Source organism: Lissotriton helveticus, chromosome 7 (genome assembly GCF_964261635.1).
Source record: "Lissotriton helveticus chromosome 7, aLisHel1.1, whole genome shotgun sequence".
Classification (NCBI taxonomy): domain Eukaryota; kingdom Metazoa; phylum Chordata; class Amphibia; order Caudata; family Salamandridae; genus Lissotriton; species Lissotriton helveticus.
Window position 1 is genome coordinate 991,626,561 of NC_136068.1, and position 19,743 is coordinate 991,646,303.

The 19,743-nt window shown below is 43.7% G+C and overlaps 1 protein-coding gene across 1 annotated transcript in view; it reads right to left on the reverse strand.

Moving 5' to 3' along the window:
- Positions 1-19,743, reverse strand: part of GLRA1 (glycine receptor alpha 1) — a 413,241-nt gene that overhangs the window by 13,734 nt on the left and 379,764 nt on the right. The window lies entirely within an intron of this gene.

Genomic DNA, 19,743 nt, shown 5'->3' on the forward strand with positions numbered 1-19,743 from the left:
AACTCTGATATAGCCAACCTCTTTTATCCAAACCATACCATCATGTTGCAAAATACAGTCCATGAACGTGTAGCGTTAATCCATCACTATTCCCTCCCTTTCAAGAATATTGATGGACCATCTATCACCTCATTCGAGTACATTCTAAGCAAGGCCATTACCTCCTCTTCCTCTCCATGATCTGTGGAGTCATATAGCATCTAAGAATTGCCTACCCGCCTTTCAATTTGACCTCTTAAACTGTACCTTACATGCTCAAATTCTTTTAAGCTTTGTTATCATTCTTGTGGTACGTACATCTGGGTAGATGATCCTGCAAACACCCCCCTCAAACGTTTTTTGGCCAGGGCACCAACAAACAAAGGAGACCACAGACTAAACAAAATGGTTACTTACCATTTGAGTAGTTTTGCAGCTTGAAAAAATTTCTGGATTCACATGTTGTGCATTATTCTGCCATCTAGGTTGGGTCCGGAATTGTTTTCCTCTTGTTTAGGTCGCTGTCGACCACCATTTGTGACGTCAGACGTTATACTGGAGGTCGACGGGTGTGGTAGACATCTTCGGATTCTTTTTTCTGTTCTTATTTCTATTCTGTAGTCCTTGAGATGGTTAATAAATAACTGATGTAATCATTTGCTTCCCCACCTGTTTGTTTTCCTTGTAGGCGAGGCAGGGTGGGTCGCATGTGAATCCAGGAAATTCTTCAAGCTGCAAAACTACTACTACAGGTAAGTAACCATTTAGTTTTGCAGCGTGAATCGTTTTCTGGATTCACATGCTGTGCATTAGATTATGTAGCGGTTTCTCCCGTGTTTGGAAGGCTGTGGTGAGAGGAAGACTTTGCAAACAGGTGTTGAATCACCTTCTGTCCAATTTGAGCTTCAGTAATGTTTGGTAAACGTGTGTGGTGATTCCCATGTTGCTGCTGCACATATATTGTTTATGGGCACATTGGCCATGAAAGCTAGTGTTGCTCCCTTTTTTCTAGTGGAGTGAGCTGTTAGTCGCACTGTTAGCTCTTTCTTGGCATAGGCATAACATGAGTGTATTGTTTGTACAATTCATCTAGCAATTTTAGCCTTTGTGACCAGTGATCCTGTGTTGTTATGTGCGAAGACGACAAACAACTGTTTTGTTTTGCCTATTTGTTCTGTCTTTTGCATATAATACAGCAGCGCTCTCCTTACATCTAGGGTATGGAGGCTTCTTTCTCTTTTTGTCTTTGGGTTTTTGAAGAAAACTGGTAGGATGAAATTCTGATCTAAGTGATACTTTGATACCACCTTGGGTAAGAAGTGTGGGTTTGTTTTTAAGATTACTTTATCCATATGGATTTACAGGTTTGATTCCTGTATTGTTAGAGTCTGTAGCTCACTTACTTCACGTAAGGAAGTAATAGCGATGAGAAAGGTAGTCTTTAGAGTAATGTGTTCACTGCATGCATGGGCTCAAAGGGTTTTGCCATCAGTTAAGCAAGTACTGTATTTAGGCTCCATGCGGGGACTGGGGTTGCTCTGGGTGGTGCAATTCTCTTTGATCCTTCTAAAAACCTTTTAATTACAGGTCTTGTGAAGAAACTTTTGCATGACTTTCCTCTTATGTATGCCACTATGGCAGCAAGTTGCTCCTTTACACTTGAGTAGTTGATGTTGCTGTCCACGAATCCAGTGAGATATGTGATTACTGATCCCTGTGTGTTGATAGAATTGTTAGCGGTGCACCAGGTGGTATATCGCTTCATTTTTCTGCATAGCATTGTCTTGTTGATTATTTCCTTGCCTCTTTTAGAATTTCCATTGTTCGTAGAGGCAGCTTAAGGTGGCTAAATTCTATGTACTCAGGTGCCAAGTAGCAAGATGCAGCATTGCTGGTTCTGGGTGAAATATTTGGCCTTGTTGCATTGTTAGCAGATCTTTGTCTGCTTGGATATTGATCATTTTCCCCCTGGATAGTTGCCGCAGTGTTGAGTACCATGTTTGCCTTGGCCATTGAGGGGCAATGAGGATCATGTTTGTTGTCTGTGACCAGTTGAGTGAAAGTGCATTCCCCTTTGACAAGCGGTGTGGAAACCTTGAGGCAAAGAGTTGGCATTGCTTGTTCTGCAGTGTTGCAAACAGGTTTATCACCGGTGTTCCCCAGAGTTTGAAAATGTATTGTACTGTTTTCTTTTTCAACTCCCATTCGTGGGAGCAATTGTTCTGTCTGCTCAGCTGGTCCGCTGTAATGTTGTCTACTCCTGAAAGATGTACTGTTTGTAGGTTGATTCTTTGGGCTTCTGCCCATTTCCATATTTCTTGTGCAAGTCTGCTCAAGGGAAAGGACTTTGTACCTCCCTGCTTGTTCTGATAGAACATCGTTGTTGTATTGTCTGTTTGGATTAGGATAGTTTTCCCCAGGATATGTTTCTGGAATGCATTCAATGCCAGGAAGACTGTTTTCATTTCCAGGAAGTTGATGTGTTTTATGGAATCCTGTTTGTTCCATTGGCCACATACTTTCAGCTGGTTGTATTGTGCTTCACAACCGTTGACAGATGCATTTGTGGTGATTGTCACACATGGAGTTGGGTTCCTAAAAGGTCTCCCCTGTGCTATGTTGTTGGATGCCCACTATTGTATCTCTGCTCGTACCTTTTGTGTAACAACCACTAGATCCTCCCAACTCCCTGTGGCTTGAGACCAGCTGTTGGTAAACCCATTCTTGGAATGGGCGCATGTGTAGGCGTGTGTGGGGGATAAGTGGGATGCATGATCCATCATGCCCATTAGTTTCATGACTTTCCTCACTGTCAGAGATTGCCCCCTCAGGTAGAGGGTTGCTTCTTGAAGAATAGCTTGTATCCCCTTTTGTGTGGGGTACGTCTTCGCACTCCTTGAGTTTAATCTTGCTCCTAGGAAGATTTTTTCATTTTGTGGAAAGTTTTAGTGGTTTATTGAGAAACCCGGTTCCTGTAGTGTTTGGATGGCTGATTGAACATGGATAGATCTGGATTCCTTTCCTTCTTAGGTGTGCCGCCACTGTGGCTAGGCACTTTGTGAAAACATGTGGAGCTGATTTTATCCCGAATAGGAGAACTTTGAACTGATAATGTGTTCAGCTGTGTAGAAACCGCAGGTATTTTCTGTGTGCTTTGTTCATAGGGATAGGCAAGTAGGCGACTTTGAGGTCTATTGTGGTCATGTAGTCTACCTTTTGAATTTGTGGTATTATTTCTTAAAGAGTGCACATTTTGAAGCATTGTATTAGTATGAACTTGTTAATGAACCTTAAATCCAGTATTGACCTTAGAGTCAGGTCCTGCTTTGGTACTAGGAAGTCAATTAATCAATCAATCAGGGGGTTTATAAAGCGCGCTACTCACCCAAGAGGGTATCAAGGTGCTTGGGGGGGGGGGGTCGAGGGGGGGAGTGCAGCTCCGGTTCAGTCGAAGAGTCAGGTCTTGAGGTTCTTCCTGAAGGTGTGGAGGGTGGGGGAGCATCTGATGTTCACTGGGCGCTCGTTCCAGGATCTGGCTGCAACGTAGGAGAAAGCTCTTCCCCCTGCACTGGTTTGCGGATGCTGGGGGTTTCCGCGAGGGAGAGGTCTGCGGAGCGAAGGTTCCTCTTGAGTATGTGGAAGGAGACTCTCTTGTTGAGGGTCCGATGTTGTAGCGGGATTTGTAGACGTGGGTGAGGAGTTTGAAGGTCACTCTCTTCTCAACGGGGAGCCAGTGGAGGTTATGTTGGTGTTGGGTCATGTGTTCGTGCCGTGGGGTTCCGAGGACGAGTCTGGCTGTGTTCTGGATGGACTGTAGCCTGTGTAGGAGAGTTCTGTTGATTCCAGCATAGAGGGCGTTGCCGTAGTCCAATCTGCTGGTTATGAGTGTGTGGGTGACGGTTTTTCTACATTCAGGGGGTATTCATTTGAAGGTATTGCGGAGGATCCAAAGGCAGTTGAAGCTGGTGGAGGCGATGGAGTTGATCTGACGGGTCATGGTTAGGAATGACTCGAGGATGATGCCGAGGTTCCGTGCGCAGTCTGTTTGGGGTGTGTGGACTCCCGAGGGCGAAGTGCCACCAGGTGTTATCTTAGGCGGAGGTGGAGGGTCCGAGGATGAGTACCTCGGTCTTCTCCCTGCTGAGCTTCGGGCAGCTGCTTTTCATTCAAGGCGGCTATGTCTCTCATTCTTTCCTGGAAACAGAGTCTGGTGTCTTTGGGGTTCTACGTGAGGGAGAGGATGGGCTGGGTGTCATCGGCATAAGATACTATGCTGAGCCCGTGTTGTCTGACGATGGTGGCGAGGGGGGTCATGTAGATGTTGAAGAGCGTGGGGCTGAGCGATGATCCTTGGGGAACTTCGCAGTTCATCAATGTGGGTTCGGAGAGGAAAGGAGGGAGTCTGATCCTCTGGGTTCTGCCGGAGAGAATGGATCGGATCCAGGAGAGGGTGGTTCCTCGTATCCCTGCGTCTTGGAGTCTGGTTGCGAGGGTGCTATGTGAGATGTGTTGATAGCTGCGGAGAGGTCAAGTAGAATGAGGGCTGCGGGTTGCCCCATGTCTAGTAGCATGCGAATGTCGTCAGTGGCAGCGAGGAGGGCCATCTCAGTGCTGTGGTTGCTGCTGAATCCGGACTTGGAGGCATCTAGGATGGAGTTTCCTTCAATGAAGGCGGCCAGCTGGGTGTTTATGAGTCTGAGTGACTTTGGCAGCGAAGGCGAGGAGAGAGATGGGTCGGTAGTTGTTCAGGTCTGTCTGGTCAGCCGTGGGCTTCTTGAGGAGAGGTTTGACCTCCCCCCGCCTCCAGTCGTCGGGGAAGATGCCGGATTCGATGGAGGCATTGATGGTGCTTCCTAGATCGGGTGCGATGGCAGCGGCGCCCCTTTGATAGACGTGTGGTGGGCAGGGGTCCTTCGGGGCTCCTGAGTTGGTGTTCTTCATGGTCACCATGGTGTGTTTGACGGTGGCAGGATTCCAGGTGGTGATGATCGGCTCTTTGTCGGTGGTGGTGGAGCGTGTGGTGGTGTCCAGAATCTGTTCGCTAAAGTTGTCGTAGAGGGCCGTGATTTTCAGATGGAGCTGAGCTTGTTGCAGCGTTCCTGGGACGGTGTGATGTCCGTGGCTTCGCTGGGGGTTTTGGTGAATTGCTGTATGACGTTGAAGAGTTCTTTAGCGTTGGTTGCATTGGTGTGGATTTTGATCCTGATGAAAGTCCGCTTGGTGTCTCTTAAACGCTGGTGGTATCCCTTCAGGGCGTTCCGGTAGCTGTTCAGGTCTTCCATGGTTTTCTGGTTCCGCCAGGTTTACTTGAGGCTTCTGCAGGAGCGCCTGGCTGCTTGGAGATCGGTGGTGAGATCGGTGGTGAGTAGTTTCCTACGAAACATTCCTGTTTCTGTACTACTTCTATTGCTTGTTTTTGGAATAGTTCCTTGATTTCTGAATTTAGCTGTGTCAGTACTGCTTTCTGAAAATGTCTTTTTTTTGGTCAGTGTGCAGGTGGTGTTTATGTTTACTCTATGCAATACCCGTACTTTACTAAATTTAATATTGTGATATTTTCCCACTGTTTGAGGTAAAGGGATATTCTTCCCCCCACTGGTGTTTTGTGTGGGTTTCTTTCTGTGACTGAGTCAGTTAGAGGCATTTCATCTTCCTCTCAGGGTTTGGCCTCTGCCTCTCCCCGAAAGGGCTGTTTCTGCTGTTTTTTGCAGCCTTGGTAACTTTCCTGTTGACCTGATTGTTGTCCAGGGCTTTGACCTTGTGGTTGCTGTAACATTTGCTGTCCCTGACCAAATGCACCTCTTCCTGTGGTCTTTCTGTTGCTGAAACCACCTCTTTTAAATGAACCTCTCTGCTGTATGGCTCCCATTGCCCTAGCAGTCTCATTATCCTTCTTGATCGGCTAAAGGGATTCATCCACTTCCTTCCCAAAGAGTGCGTCCCCAGTGAATGGCCTATTGATGATGGAGGTTTGAACCTCCTGTTTGAAACCTGATATCCTTAGCCAGACATGTCTTCAGAGGATGGTACCTGTGCACAATTGCCTACTGGCAGTGTCTGCAGCGTCCAGGGCTGACTTCAGGCATGTGTTGGCAATGTTTTTACCTTCTTGGACAATTGACCCTGCCCACTTTTTGTCCTTTTCGGGCAGTTTATTGTAGATCTCCTCTATTTCGTCCCACTGTTGGTAGCCGTATCTATTTAGTAGTGCATTGGAATTTGCGATGCACCACTGTGTTGCTGCTTACTTTTCCATTCTTCTCCCCACCATGTTCATTCTCTTGCTCTCTTTCTCTGGTGGAGGACTCTGGTATTGGAGAATACATTAGCACTTCTTCTGGCTGTGGGGACAATAGTTGAATCTGGTACTGTGTTTCGTGGATATACTTAGGGTCCTTTGATGAGGGCTTGTATTTATTTTCACCCTTGGTGTTATACCCTTGTTTGAAGCTGGTTCTTTGAAGGCTTCTTTGCCCTGAGCCAGTATGCTATTAAACATTTGGAGGTATTAAGTCCCCTTGATGGCATGGGCTAGTGTTTACAGGAGAAAACATGTGTCCCCTTTTCTTCTTTGAGGGTGACTCCGAAATTGTCTGCTGCCCTTTTGACTAAGCCATTGTAGAAAGCTATGTCATCTGGAGGTGATGCTTTCAAAGGATAACTGCATACCTCCTCCTCAGGACTCTCGGTGTCGAGATTGTTCCATAAACCCTCGGAATTCTCTGAGATTTCCTCCTCTTCCGGTAGGTCCCCGTATTCCTCGGGATCTTTGCCGCGAGGTTCAGGTGTTGGGGGTGAGTTGAAGATACTGTCTTCCTCTCCCTCGGCGTCTTCCACTTCTTCGGCGTTGACGTTTTTTAATGCTCGGCAACCGTGGTTTTTGGGATCCGAAAATGCTTCAGCGATGCGTCAAACTCCTTTTTTTTTTTGAAGGAGCGTTGCCATTTCGTCTTCGAGTCTTTTTCTTTTCTTTTCGACCTTGAGAGCTCTCTCGGGGTCAGAGGGGGGGATTTTCTTTTCTTGCTAGCGGCTACGTCCGGTTTCAATGGCATAGTGCTTTTCTTTGCAGGTTCGTGCTCGACCCCTTGTTTCGGCATTTTCTACCCTCCTCAGTAACCTTAGGTTGGGTTCCGTGGGGTTCTTTTAATCGCGGCTGGCCTTTGATCGCCTTTTTGGTTGGCGTAGGGCCTGCCTTGTGTTGTGCCTTATGTTCGTGGCCTTTTGATTCCGACAGATGTATATGATGTCTTACCTTATCCGTCTTCTCCGTTTTTTTTCTCGCCTTCTTGTGGGCATGTGTTTTTCCGGAGTCCCCTGCTAGAGCTTTGACGCCCGTTCCCTCGTGCGTCAATTCTACTGGTACTCCATGTTGTTCCTCGTCGCTGGAAAAACTCAGGTCTTTGAGGGATGTCTTTTTAGCGGTCTGCGACATCGTGGCGTAGTGGGCCTCTCTTTGGTTTCGGAGGCTTCTCAGTCTTTTCGACAGGAATGCCACGCAGGCCTCACAGTCCTTGTCCTGATAAACCCTGGGCAGGCACAGGTTGCAGACGACATGTGGATCACATTGAGCGTACTTGTGATGGCACTTGGGACAAAACTTGAAAGGGGTGTTTTCCATATAACCTACCTCGCCATTTGTGGACCATCGAGGTCCTCTGTGGCGTTGTCACCGTAGCTCTACTCTTGTCCTCAATTATGGTGTTGTTGAAAGGTGTGATTCGCGGTAGCCTTTTTTTCATGTTTTCTTGAAGTTTTTGGGGAAAAATCTGAAAAAATCTTCAGAGTTTCCCGTCTTGCTTCCAGACCCAATGGCATAAAAAAAATCTGAAGGTGGCTACCATGCATGTTGACCTCCAGAATACCGTCTGACATGACACGGGACGTACCTGGCACCAAATGGTGGCCGACAGCGACCAAAACAAGAGAAAAAAATAAGACAATTCCGGACTCAACCACTAGATGGCGGAATAATGCACAGCATGTTAATCCAGAAAAGGATTCACGCTGGAAAACCTCCTGTTCTCCACATTCTCTGAAATGAAACTCTCTGCAATTGATCAAGTATTATGGTCAGATCATAAATGCTTATTTAACCTTGGCCTCTCAAATTCTTCAGCAGGTGGTGGTCCCTGAGATGAGTCATCAGTATATAAACTCAGTATTACAATAGATGATGTAAGATTTATTTGGCAATGCCCCTAAAATGCATCAGCCCTATTTGTGTTTGCCTGAAAGAGTCACCTGCCACGTCCGAAAGTGGAATCTCAGCTGGCTTGATTGTAGATAACTCCTTCCTGGATCTGAGCTTTAAGGTGATGGTGACGGCCAACAGACCTTAATTGGAGTGGAGGCATCAATAGCTTTCCCTGCCTGGATTTCTGTTGGAGCCATAAAGTTCCCGAGAAGGGAAATCAGACAAGGACCCCGAAGTGCAGGTAGAAAACTAGGGCCAAAAATCTTTGTGAGTTGGTCTAAACGTCATTAAACCTGCTCAACAACTTAGTAAAGTTATTTGCATTTAAAGAAACTGCAGTACCTATAGTTGTTTTGAAGACAGTAAAATACCCGATAGGACAGTGGCAATCATACAAATATAGCTAATTTCCAGGGGAGTAAAGGCCAGAGTTTTTGCCGAGTTGGTAGGCTGGCAAATCACCTACCATGGTCTAAATGCAAGTTCTGTTGAAAAGGAAGGAAAGGCTGTCCCAGAGTACCATTGACCAACATTGCAAAATATGTGCCAGGCCTCAGGCATTAGACGTCCCTATACATGAAAAAGGCTACCAAAAACTTGGAAGCCATTCAGGAGCCAGATTTGCACTGCTATGGTGAACTGATGACTCAACATGTTAAGCATTCACTGCAGATATAGGTGTGACCTGTGGGCCAGGAGTCAGTATTTCAACAGGACAAACTCATCCTTCCAAGCTAAATAAATGGTTTATCAACAGACGTGGAGACAGTAACTCTAGTTATGTACACATTTAGACACAGCAAAATCTGTGATATTAAATGATACATACAAAACAAGATATAATCTGAACACGTGTTTTCAATTGTGATCCAATGGAGTCCATGGCTCTTCAGAATATTTGGACTCAACCTTGCATGGTGCTGAAAAATAGGAATGATGTGATCCTGAGCAATCTAAAAGACTCCATAGTTCCACCTTGGGTCTTTCATGTCAACAGGCTTACGCCGAATAGCTGCTGTTCTGAAGAGGCAGGAGGTGAGCTCTCCCCTCACCTGCTACAGGGAAGTGAAAAGATGGTTCTGTGGAAAGAGCTAATCCTTCTTCTATTATGACACCAGAGCAGTAGAGGAACTGCTGAGAGCTATACCAGTAGTTGTCTATTCTGCTCTTACTGACCCCTGGAAGGACAAGTTGATATGTTGATGACATTAACACTAGGGCTCGCATGCTTGTGGAAACGCAGATGTACAGGGGGTCATAAACTTTGAGGTACAAAATAAAAATCAAATAGCTATAATGTTGGACCTGGTGGTAATTTTGGCGTCAAAGGCTGGTACTAAAGGACTGAAGTAATGTATGTATTACACTGGGGCACTATTGTTCTGATGGTTTCCATCTCTTGAACATCTTTTCACCTCAATCTCCTGCAAACCTGTTCCAGGGCTGTGGAACTCTGCTCTACCGCAACAGAAGGTCCAAATCTAAAACCAGCTCTGAAGCTCATCTTCTCAGTCTTAACAAGCATTGCAATCTACCTTTAATTGCCATACCCCATTGCCAGGCAGAATTACCATAAGCCAATTCCAAGCAATGTATAAACTCCGGGGTAGTATAATTATCTCTACGCAAGATGGCTTCCTTTGAGATGCATTGATATTTTGTCATATTGTCCCATTAATAAAGACCCCTCAAGGCAACCTGTATCTATTTACCAACTATAGAGCAGTCTGCAACCTGGCACGGCAGGTGAAAACCATCGAGAAATGTGTTGCTGATCAACTCACCTAATATATCATGAATGAAAACCTTCTGGCTAACTACCAATCTGATTTTCATGAAGAATGCAGCACATAGAAGAGCCACATCAACAATACTTAATGACATCTAGCAAATCTAGCATATCTAGGTGACTTCCTCCTCCTAGTCCTTTTTAATCTCGTGTCAGCATCAAACACCATTGACCACAATAGATTTTCAAAAGTGCTTGATGAAATTTCAGTACAATTGTTTGCTTACTTGGATTACTGCTTAATTCACACATTTCCATGAACTCTCACATCAACCACAATCTAAAATCTGCTAAGTGGCTCTATTCCCCTTGAAAAAGTCCTTACCCTCATACTTCAACCAACTGGCATTCCTTCTGTTTTCCAAGCAGTTGTTATCTACAAACTTTGTTAGACAAAAGTCTTATGGGAGGTTTACTCAAGCTTTCTCTGACTGTTCAGATGGTTATTTTCTACTCAGCCGCACAACATAAGTCTGGGTCTAACAATTCTGACCACGGTACCAATGTGGTAAACAACTTACATAGGTTGTAGCTACAGATCAGCGTTAAGCTGAATCTTGTCTGTTTAACCTTCAAACCATACTCTGCAATGCATTTGTGTGTTTTGTTCATTTTTTTTCATCCCCATTTTTCCTACGCCCTACCACATCACTTGTTATAGAACTGTTCTCAAAGTTATAGTCCAACTAGTTATATGTAATGGTTGAATCAAGAGTAAAGTTTAACTCGACTTTATTATTTGTGAAGAACAGGGATACCCAACGTAAGTAATAATGGTGCAATAAAAAAATTTGAATAATTTCTTTTTTAAACCACAAAGTTATCCTGCAAATCTAATGGCCTCATGTGCCGCACTAGCTCTTGGCGGTGACTCCTTCTCACCTATAGCGTTTTCTTGTTTTTCCAGACCCTTCACCATGACTCCACTCTCAATGTGTGCACATTTTTAGAGACTTGGACTCGGCCTTCAGACCATCAACGATGGGGAGGATTGAGCTTTGAGATATGTTTAGCCACAGTTGAGTTTTCTTCTGGAGAAAAAGTCCCAACACAAGTCTAACATTGTACACTCCACATTTGGTTTATCTTACCAAACTACTCCCATGAAGACCAATGAGAACTATATGAAGATTCTACATGAATGACTAATCCTATTGATTTTATCTGACATGGTCTCCATTATTTATATCTATTTGTATAAAGTCGTTTCGGATTCTCTCTGTTTCATTCTTTTGACAACATTTCTCTATGAATTTTTGATTCTTTAACTCTCTAGTAACTTGCTAAGAGCAAATCCGGAGTTTGGACTATACACTTCTAAAGAGTGCACCACCAAGGATACTGCAGTAATAATTTTGTTTTGCCTGTAAGAACCCTACCGAATGTTGTGGACAGAGGATTTATACAGATATTCTTGATAGCTTGACTAAAGTGAACTGCACATCAAAACATTGCTTTCTGTATCTTTGCTTGTGATATGTTCCCGTTGTCGATGTTTACTCAATGAAAGAGGATTTCAAGGACAGTATAAAAACAGTTTTTACTCTTTTCCTTTTGTTTTACATGTGCCATATAACGTAGTATTGTAAAAAGACAAGTTACTAACGTTTAAAGGTAATTCTAGTAGTTCTAGGTGTTGGTATTTGCAGGTACATGTCTATGCTTAAAACTGTTGCCCAACAGTAAGGTAAAACTCTTGCAGTTAAAGGTATTAAAGTTATTGGTCCCAATCATAATGAATGGTTGCTTCTGCCTTCCAGGGAAAGAGTAATAAAATCCTAGACTAAAGTAGGACTCTTTATAGGGAAGGCTGACTATTAGACTGCCTCCAACATGACAGCTTCTGCCACCGTTTCAGTGGGAGATTCATGCCTTTATTGTCTAGCAGTTTTGGCAAATTATCTAAATGAACCCAGCTCTGTGCTTACTCATTGGTCAAGCATTTGAAATGGCAGAATAAGCCACCATGAAATTGTAGGGAAGCTGTATTGCTTATGCACCTGGTTCGCCCTCTGTGATGTAGCTTCTTATATGGAAGTAGGTGGATATGAAAGGACAGCATGTCACTAAAGACTCCACTGGGTTTCACATGACCTCTGAAAGGAGCTGGTGGTCATGAAATTCTGTGTCTTGTAACTCTTCAGAGGTCTTCAAAAACCTGAAAATTGATCGCTGAACTAGGGGGTGAGGTTGGAGGAGGATTATTTTTAGTATTTTATAAACTAGATCCCAAATTACTGTTTAGTTTTTTAGCCACTCAATGAGTAGCATTTTGTTTGTCCCTTAATGATGGCAAAGAATCTCATCATCCTCATGACGTTGGTGTTAAGATTTTGCTTTGCGGTGTGGAATATCATCTTAGGTTTTGCTTTGGGGTGCGGGTATGTCGTCTTGTTGCTTTATATTTCTATAAGTTCGTGTGCTTTGAATAAAGTAAAAATCAATGATAAATCATTGGTACGTGGGCATTGGTAAATGAACATTCACCAGAAAAGGTTCCTGAAGATGTGCTGTCATAACTGTGCAGTCAGCATCCAAACAGCGATGCATACAAATAGCGTGAAGCGATGTCTAAATGGCTGCTTTCCATGGTTCAGTGAGAAAGACAGTTCCCACATGTGCCAGAATAACCACCGTGCCCTTTTATAGTGGCTCTTGGATATTTTTCGAGAAGGTCAATGGATGTTTTGCTAGATAACTGAACATTGAACGGAATCCACTGAGGGGAACGCTTCTCTGAAACAGCTTCACCTATGCCATATGGGAATAGCGCTGTCTTTTGTCTCTGCATCTTGTCAGCCTGTTCCTTTATTGCTTCTTTACTTTCAGCATGAAAGGTTTCAGACACTAACAGGGTTTGGAAGGCGGTGGAATGGAAATGGCAAGAAACACAATTTTATTCATATTGAAAAGTGCAAAACTTTCATTAGTGAATGCATGAGTCTGGCTAACAATTCTATCAGTGGCCACAGCTATTTGTCACTTGAAGCCACTAAGCAATATGTGGCTCAAGAGGTTTTCATTAACTCGGCTAGCATAATATTGAGCGCCAAGTTATGGATGGAAACCTGTCCAGAGAGACTTTCTTTTAAAGCCCCCAATAAACCTGCAGTGATACACTTTTCTATGACAGTATCTATGTGGTTTGGCTCAGCTCTGACCCCTTATATGGTGAAAATGTTCTGCTGTCAACTCGCACCTTCTCTGGATCAGGTCTTCAGTTCCAGAGCACGGTTTACAGATGAGTGGTAACAAAGAATTTCTTAACCTCCTGAATAAGAGCAGTATCCACCAGCGGAATTTGGACCGCCAGAGGATCACCTGTGGATTTCCCAACTTCCCAAGAAATCTGAAGATTTTTCATTATAAAGCAACTCAAAATCAAGCAATTACTGCTCTGGACCATGCCCTTTCACCCTCTTTACTGACCATCATTGTGTAGTAAATGTATTGGATAATGAGCAGATACTGATCACTGAAATCAAAGCCTATCTTGGCACCGAGGGGTTCGGTGTCATGCATTCCATAAGAGGTTTTAGCGCAATCATTGTCCTCTATAGGGAATGCTGTGGCGTTGAACACAGAGTAGGACTGCTCTAAAGGATCTCTGAACCAAACCTCATGCTTTGGAAATTGTCCTCACTGACTCCAGATCACTGCGACCCATAACACTTGGAATTCTTTTACTTTTTTCTTCCAAAATAGCGCAGTAATTCTTCTTTTTTGGACTCCTATGGCCCTTACCGCAGAGAAAACCGTTCGCCATGGTGCTGTGGCTCCTGCAATAAAAACTTTTCATGATCTTTCATGCAGTAGCATATTCTGACTTTAAACACAAAGCAGAGAAAAATGACTAACTAACTATATCAACCAGACAAAAAGTCTTTCGCCTGGTGTCCTACAGATCCTATTGTTTTGATACAGAAAACAGGTAAAGTAACAGGAGACAGTGAACAGGGGACCCTCGAACATTTCACTGTCGGTAACTCTCAAACAAAATAGGTTTTCTAGTAAATGAATTAAGTCTTTTTTCTCAAAGTGTTCCCAGGCACCAGCCTGTAAAGCGGGGGACAGTTAAAGCATGCAAATCCTCATCAGAGTAGTCACTTTTCAAAAAAGAGGGGAAACGGGCGTGTATCCTAAATTAAACTTCCTGATTAGCTGCGATCACCAACAAGCAAGTTTTCTACAAGTTTCTGTCATGACACTAGTCTCCTCGTTTGAAGAATGTGGTTGGATAGGGCACCCAGCCTCTAAAGATATAAACTGCCCTCACCTTAGATACTTTTGGGAAATATCTTACAGAAAATGAAGACCAGGGTCATCTTTGATGAAGTTCTATGCAGGACAGGACCATGCTGACGGGTCAAATTATCCTATTCCATCTGGTTATTTATTGTACACAAACACACATGCGAATTACAAGGGCTCTTGGACCTTTGGAAAAAGACCTTCAAAGCAGCGGCGTGGCCATGAAATGTAACACCTGAACTGAAATGTTTATAGCTTTTTTTGATAAGTCGAATTTTGACACATAAGTAAGGAGTTCCATGTAGCGGCCCTTTGATAAAGAAAATACCTCTTCTGAGACCTCACTTGTGTGCAAAAAGAGACAAAATAATAGAAAACTGGACACAATTTACTCCGGGGCAATACTTCCTGAATTAATTTGCAATAAAGGTGGGCGGGCTATGCTACATGGTGGCTATGCTACCCTGTTTTGCTGATTCCCTACTCCCTAGGCACAGCAAATTGTATAATACTAATGCCCACCTCTAGGTTATTCTAACGTAAAAGTGTTGTATTATTTCTGACCTGAGTTGGTGCTTAGGATGTGTGGGCTTTGATCAACTAAAAGGTAGGTGCTGTTTGCTCAGGAAAGTGTGTTGTTGCTGCTTTGCTCAGTAAAGGCAGTTTATTGACCCAGAGCCCACAACGCATTTTCCAGAGGAGCTGGAGTAGAGGTAAGAGAGATGGAAAATATCAGAGTGGGCTTGAAAAGGTAATCATGGTGGTTTTTCAATTATCCTCTCTCAATCACTGTGATCCCCCTTGTTTTTGGGGTGTCTCACCCATGCCTCTCACACACGAGCAGCCTGATGTCCCGCAGTAGGAGGTGGTGCACAGTAGCAAGAGTGCAGGGTGCAAAAAAGATCCCAAGGTGCAATCATTGCTGTCGCCCTGACACACTGCGGATACGTTTTATGCAGGTGTGACTTTACCTTGTGGTACTTCATTTGCTCCACCACTAAAACACATACGAATTAGACACCATTCTCTTACATGACATCTCTGCACAGATCCCAAACTACTGGCGAGTAGCCTCACCAGAATGAGGATAAGCAAACCCAAACCTCACTTGTCCGCTAAGAAATATTTTAAATATATTAAAGGGGATGTGGCTGCATGCATAGCCTTTTGCCCCCATGCCTGTCACACTTTATATATATATATAAGCATATATATGGATATATATATATATATATATATATATATATATATATATATATATATATATATATATATATATATATACACATTCCTTAGTTGAGCACTGCACCACCTCAGTTCCTTCTTTTCTCCCCACACATGAGGTCCAGGGACAAATAAAGACCATTAGACTTACGGCAAAGAGCTGAGGTGCTGTTTCTACGCCTGCCAAGGGGAATCCTGCTTCTTGACCAGTACAGAGGGGTCTTTTCTCCTGGAGAGGAAAAAAAGCCCCCGTCAAAACAAATGCCACTGGTCGTAAAAGAAAGCTTTGGCCTGGGGCCACCTCAGTGATAACAACTGTGGACAGGAGCTTATGAAGAACCTGTTTTATGGCAGCGGAATAGATTGCTACAACCTCGGACAGGAATATTTAATACCAATAGGGGTCAAAATCATAACTTTGAAAGAACGGTTCTGACATTGTCTCGCTCAGCTTTTCCTTGCAATTTCTTCAGGAAACTTTCCCTCCACTCACCAGCAGAAATCTGCTTTACATAGATATGCTGGAAAGTTCTAACCCGTTTATTTCAAGGGGCTTCGAAGCAGGCTAGGTTTCACTTTCCCCCCAAGTCTTCCCTGTTTTAGATAACATAACACATGGTCTTTAGGCAAAGAAATGAGGCATTTTACATACACAGCCGGTATTTTACATACACAGCCATTAAATGTGCATACATGTTTGAAACGTAACACAAGATATTATTTTCCACCCGTTTAAGAAAAATATATCATTGCAAGGTATAAAAGTGCAAAATGTCCGATGGCATTTGTCACCCGATCTGAAGAGCCCCATTTCTCTGTACAATGAGGTTGTGACGAAGTGTCAATTGTGAATTTTAGAAGGTGAATATTTACTGTCCGAAAATAAGCAGTAATCTTTCCAACCTATACCCATGTCCTATAGACTAATCTCGTTCTTTTAGAAATTCAAGATGGCGACCCCATCTGTTCCAGGTTTGCATTAACTGGAATATTTACCAAGTAGAGGAAGACTAACTAACATCTGTGTTTGCAGAATAGGCATGGTGGGGATCTCCTTTGCCTCTTAAACTATTATGCTGTCCAACCCACCCTTTCTGATCAATGGAGCCCAGCTTGTTGTTTAAGCATATTTGTCTGACTCCATATTTCACATAGCAGCTTCAGCGCTTATGTTTTCTTGGCCATAATTGCTCATTGCACTCTCTGCCCTTAACCTCAGCCACATCAGGCTGAATACACAAGCACCTGCAGTGGCAGGGCTTTGCTCTTGTATGGTGCCTTGCCTAAGACTCACACCAGCAGAAATAAAACATTTGCTTGAATGTAGAGCACACGCCCTGGAAAGGTTACATGACTGCTGTTCTAGGAGCCTTGCCTGTTGTGAATATATTTGAAGGCCTGTTCCTTTCGCCAAGTCAAGATGGCTACCCACTTCATTTAAAATATAATATTTTGCTGTATCTGCCTGTAGTAATACACCAGGGAACTAATTTTCAGGAAAAGCAAGAACAAACAGTGCATCTATTTAGGCAGTTAGTAGCTCACCCTTTACCTTCCTCCCCAGAGAGAACCCTTTTAAGAGAAATTTCACAACCAATAAACTTGAAGCTGCCTCTCACTACTTGAGGCCTATGACTAACTCACTTTGAGATAAAGTGATTTTAAGAAGTCAACCATACTTTCTCTCCTACAATCATTTTGACTTCTACTTTAACCCGTAGATGAGAATTTGTGGTATCTTTATCCAGCTGCATTATTACTGTGGGAATAATAGAACTCCTTTCTGTTGATTTCAACAATGTGTTTAATTATTACAATGACTGTGCCATAAAAACACACCATACACCAAACAATTGCATGCTTCTACCTAAGATGGAGTCAAAGCTCATTTTTAGGACAGTGTTCATAAGGGATGCCTCATTTGTAGTATCATTAGAGATCTGCAGACCTGCTACTTGGGCTACACTATGACTCTTATTCATTTTTGATTCCACTTTGATAGTTTATACCCAGTCTAATTGAATGGAAGTCATAGCTCTCAATGCAAAATCATTTGAAGTTTTCCGCTCTTGTTAACTCATTTTCACAGTCCAGACAAGCAAAATACAGGCTGAATGGGAGCACTCGTGATATTTTTAATTATTTCGAGGGACTCGCCTTTAAAACACCTGTTCTCACCCTCGTATGAGATTCAAAAGTGCTGCACATGCACCTGCCTGAGGTCTGTTTTTTCTGTGCTGTCAAACACATCTCATTGAGTTTGGTCATCAGTCCACAATGTCTCGAGGAATGTGTGCAGAGACAGCAAATAAAAGAAAGGTGTGCCAATAATAAATCTATCTATCTATCTATCTATCTATCTATCTATCTATCTAGGTTACCTCCAATGTGAAATTTGCACAGATTGCCAACTCTCCAAGCCTGGCTCCACTCTGAGAACTTAGGTAGCGGGATACATAAGATATTTGACAGCCGTTTCCCAGGAAGCCCAACACAGACCATGCATGGCATTCTACAGCAATTTATAAGCTTAGAAATAATGTGTTGAGATCCTAAAGGAGCCGCCAGAACAACCAAGCAGTTTGGCAATCAATGCAAGGAAGACGCAAAGGGACATGTATCACGTTTAAGTAACTGCTTCATGTTCCTTCTCCTTTTTTGTTATCATAGTCTGACTTTCATTTTAACCAAATAACCGTTCCATGAAAAATACCTTCATTTTCTGTGGAAGTCGGACCCTGGATTCAGACTTTAGGCTAGGATTGCGTTCTACATCCTGTCATGGAATGTGGGCTCATGGTGGTCTACTACTTTGGCGGGGGCTCTGGTTGGTGTCAATGAATGTGGCAGCACAGCCGTCGAGGCCTGGAAAGGAGAGTCTTGAAGGAGAGTCTTGGAAAAATAAGGGACACCTACACTCGACTTCTTGTCATCAGTGTAGGGCCTAGCGCCATAGAAACTTGCGTTTGCTGATCTACGTGCGAGTGAACGTGAGAGGCGTAACGTCATGGCGGCCTGGTCACAGGTACGTAGGGCCAATGAGAATGCTAGATTATAACCTTATGGGGGGGAACCCACGAGGCTATTTTGATAATTAGCTCCCAGCAGGCAGCGAGTGTTGGGGTTGTGTGGTTGTGGACGGTACTCATGTACTCACGGCACTGTCATTGATTTGGGACCTGTAAGCTACTTCTGTTGTATTTCGCTAGAGACATTAACATTCATATCCAGTGTTAATTTGCAACATGCTGTTGCGTTTTACTGACACTAGATGACAGCAGAATGTAAGGAATGGCAGTGGACATTTAACTCATCCCGAAAGTTACCCGAAGGTATTGGAGCTCTTTACATGAGCACCAGTTACGTTACACAAGGACACATCAATATTTTTTGGGTGATGATCACAGGGAGATTAAGTGATTTGCGCAGAATCACAGGATGTGGAGTAGACCCCGAGGATCGAACCTTGGTTTCATAGCTCCGAACCTTGGCTTCCGAGCTTCAAAGTCGGCATTCTAGCCGTGAGATCAGACGGGTACCTTTCTCTTTATCTGTTTATCTTTGTCCACAGTTTTCTCTTCAAGTGTTAGTTATGTATAGCCACTGCTCTGGGTAAGCAGCAGGGGGACCCATCCCCCCAGTCTCATGCCATCTCCTCACAGAGCTGTTGTGACAGTAGTTTGAGTGCCCTCCACCCGCCCCTGCACCTGCCTGACATGCTGCTTTGAGCCAGAGAGTTTTTGAAAACCTCGCATGCAAAGCATATCTAATCAGCGTTTCTTGTGAGGCCTTGAACAAGAAAAAAACGATGAAAACGCCACAAAGAGATGTAATAACACACTTAGTGTGCTTAACATGTCACAGTGCATCATGCAGTCTCTTCCACGCTACGCTGTTAGGAACATGATCTGCTGTTAGAGTCAATGACCATGGTGGTGGGAATCAAAAACATCTGGAGGGCAGGTCATCAAATTGGCTAAATATACCATTACAATTCCAATCCATCGGCTCAGACTGATGAATTAGAATTCCTGATTGCCCAACTGGGAAACTTCTGTTGACATACAAGGCTTTTGCTACAGGAATTCTAGTTCATCCTTTTAAAGCCTGCCCTCAAATCTGAATCGGTAGGGTGTCGATTACCAGGCCACTCTTAGAGGCTGATGAACCTTGGCTTGACTGGTGGACCTCTACACTAAAGAGATTGGCTTACAGAGTCAACTGTGCAGGGTAGCAGACTACAAGGCAAGTTGTGCTTGCCTGTGGCTGTGTTGCAGGCAGTGTTTTTAAACTGGCGCGGCTCACA